We start from the raw sequence: 3,663 nt of genomic DNA, 5'->3' as shown, positions 1-3,663 counted from the left end.
AGAAGTAGTTATTGGTTTGAGTTCTTGACTTTTCCATTCCAGCTATTTCCTCCTTTACTTCGCCTTTTCCTCATTTCTGATTTTTTTTTAAGATTGGCAAAAAGAATTATTCCAACTAGAGTGAAATTTCTTCTGTTAATAAATGAATTTACTAAATAGGTTATCTCTTCTGCAAAAGAATATAAATCTCCACAAAGAGGTTTGTGTTTGATTTCGATACATGTGAGCAATGAGGTAGCCTCAGGAAGCCAACTTTAAATACTTCAGAATGAAGCTTCTTAACAAAGACTCCCAAAGTACAGGCAAGCAAATCAAAGAAAAATGTCAAACTCCGAATACCCTCCCAGCCCAGCAAAACGTCAAAGAGATGCTAGGAAGGGAAGAATGGGCCTTCAAATAATGTATAGCCAGGGACAGAGGAGAAAGAAAAGATAGTATCTGATTTATAAATATTTATAAAACAATCATTAGGCTCGGCTAGAACATGCAGTTCTTGCCTGAGTTCACTGCTGGGAAACAATAATAAAAAGCATAGAATTATGCAAATAGAGGTGAGTGGAGATTTAATTCCATATTTTTAAATATCCACTGGCACTCTTCATACCACGTAGCAAGAAGGGTACAGTAAATGAGCTCAGTGTAATCCTGTGCTTGAGCTGGATAGAGGAAACCAGCTCATATTCCAGTTTCAGAGTCACAAATTGACCTCTAGGCTCTAGTCAGACCCTGGTCATCAGCCTCTGCTGTAAATTGGTCCTTGGCTAATGCCCTCCCCAATCCTGTTCTGAGTGATGGCTACTCGAGACACCTTTTCGTCCCTCCCATTTGTGTAGCATGTGGTATCTGCTTAGAATGAACTGACGTGGTTCCCCTTTAAGAGGCCCAGTTAGGGTACTCCTTTTGGGAACAAATATTTTAGTAACATGCTTTTGGTAAGGACTTCTAATTAGAAAGCGTCATCTCACTCAAGTTTGTTCTGGGTCAGACTTTCACATTTTGTGCAAGCAGTGGTCTATGGCAGAGGTCCCCAGCCACTGGGTCCTGGCATGCCTGTATTGCAAAAGCGAGCTACAAATGGGTCAGCAGATAATGGGAGGTTATAAATCTTCATAATGCTAAAAATGTTCAACCTTCTTTAAAGTCACTGTTCAGAAAATTATAATGATTGAAATTATCTTTAGGCATGATTTGAATGATTCCCTCTAAAAACTTCCAGGGCTCATAGTTGTTATTTTGTCCCCTACCTGCTGCAAATTGAGGGGAAGAGGCCTGCCTACTCCAGCCCTTAAATATCTCTCCTAGACTATATACCACTGCCCATTTGTGCAAAGATTTCTGTCATGATAACAAATAGTATCAAGTTTCTCATTACAGTTTTTGAAATTATTTTCTTTGGAAATTATATATAAATTTAAAGTTATATCGTTCTTTGCAATATTTTATAGCAACTATATAATACAAAACTAATTTTTTTCAACCAGTATCCTATAGACATTCCAAAATCAGATTCCCTCCAATTTGTTCCAGTGTGCTGTGGGAATAATATTACTTTTTATATTCACCTTGACAAGAAATATAATATATAATACTTAATTTCAACACTGCCTCCAGATTTGCCCTAAGTGCTTCATAGGTATTGAACTCTTATAATGCCCAAAGAAAAATCCTCTTAGAGGACTATTATGATGTCCAATTTACATATGGAGAACTGAAGCACAGAGTGATTAAAGTATTTGTCCAGGTTACACAGCCAGGAAGCAGTTGGGGTGGGATTTTTTTTAACACTGGATTACACTATCTCTCAACCAGAGTCTTTAACAAGCATTTTCAATCATAGCAAAATTGTCCCCAATAGGGAAAACTTGGTTCTTGGTGAACCTAAAGATTTTTTCTTGTTTTATATGTCAGGCACAGATTATAGGTGATCATGACCTGCCCAACAGATGAACTACATTGAGTTCTGGAGCCAGGAGGGATCCCTTCTATAGCTGAATGCAAGTGTTCTTCACAGGACTCAGAAAGAATCTCTTCCCTCCAAAATTTTTGGGGAGAAATATCCAAGGTGACTCCATGAGCACATAGCTTCAATCAATCAGTCTTCTATTTCTTATCTACACCTTCAGAGCTTTACAACCCCAATTCTAATTTTCATACCTGAACCTGTAGGATGAAAGTAAACTCTTACCAATTTCCTATATGCCTCTTTTTCTAATATGACCCTAATTCCAAATTCCCTTAATGACTCAGATAGACATTTTCCATCGATCTGCTACCATCCTGTCCCTGACTGGGCCAACTCTTACCATTTGAGGAACCTAGAGGGAGAGGACCATTGAAGACCCTCTGGTCCCTCCTATTTACTCACCTCCTGGGAATGGGGAAGGACATAGAAGGACCAGAATAGAACTCTTAAAATTGTGCTGCCCAACACAGTAAGCACTAACTGCATGTGGCTATTTAGATTTTAATTAGTTAAAAATTAAATAAAATTTAAAACTTAGTTCTTCAGTCCTATTGACCATATTTCATTTATGCAATAGGTACAATACTAATGATTGCTGGGTAGATGTAGAACATTTCCTTTATACAGAATGTTCTGTTGGGCAGGGTTACTCTAAAGCAAGCAACTCAAGAGAGGGGCTCCCCTTGACCATACCTAAGGATGGAACCAATGTTGGCTTGAAGGACAGATATTTCCTCCTAATTAGACACTTCTGAAAATGACCTCCAAACAGCAATGGGTACAGGACTTAATTAGTACCCTGATTCTTCTCTTTGGTAATTTCACAATTTAAACCAAGTTCTTCCCTGAGTATAGTATGTAAGACATATATTTTAGAGGGAAATATCTTTTTTTCAAAAATTTAATTTTAATTGTGATGAAATATGCATAACATAAATTTTGCCATTTTAACCATACCGTTCAGTGGTATTAATACATCCACAATGTTGTGCAACCAACACTATTACCAGAATATTTTCATCATCCCAGACAGTAATTCTGTACCCATTAAGCAGTAACTCTTCATTCTCCTTCCCCTGGTAGTCTGTAATTTAATTTCTAGCTCTATGAATCTACCTGTTCTAGATATTTCACATAAGTGTAATCAGAACAATATCTTTTCTTTTGTGTTTGCCTTCTACACTTAGCATAATGTCTTAAAATTCATCTGCTCTGTAGCTTGTATCTGAACTTCATTCTTTTTATGTGTGAATAACATTCCATTGTATGTATATGCACCTACTACATTTTATTTAAAGGAAGAGATCATTTCAAATAACTGAAGAGGGAGAAAATCTTCTAGCTGCTCCTCTAATATGAAATTAATTTCCAGAATATACAAAGAACTCAAAACACTTAACATCAAAAAGTCAAATAACCCAATAAATAACTGTGCAACAGAACTAAACAGACATTTCTCAAAAAAAGAAATACAGATGACCAACGAATACATGAAAAAATGTTCAACATTTCTTGCAATCAGGGAAATGCAAATCAAAACTATACTGAGATTCTATCTCATTCCATTTAGGATAGCAGTCAGCAAGAATACAAATAATAAATGATGGTGAGGCGGGGAAAAAGTTACACTCATAAATTGTTGGTGGGTCTGCAAATTAGTACAACCACTTTGGAAAACAGTATGAAGATTCCATGAAAGA

The sequence above is a fragment of the Sciurus carolinensis genome, chromosome 5, assembly GCF_902686445.1.
Source record: "Sciurus carolinensis chromosome 5, mSciCar1.2, whole genome shotgun sequence".
NCBI lineage: Eukaryota > Metazoa > Chordata > Mammalia > Rodentia > Sciuridae > Sciurus > Sciurus carolinensis.
Note: the sequence above shows the minus strand (reverse complement) of the source record.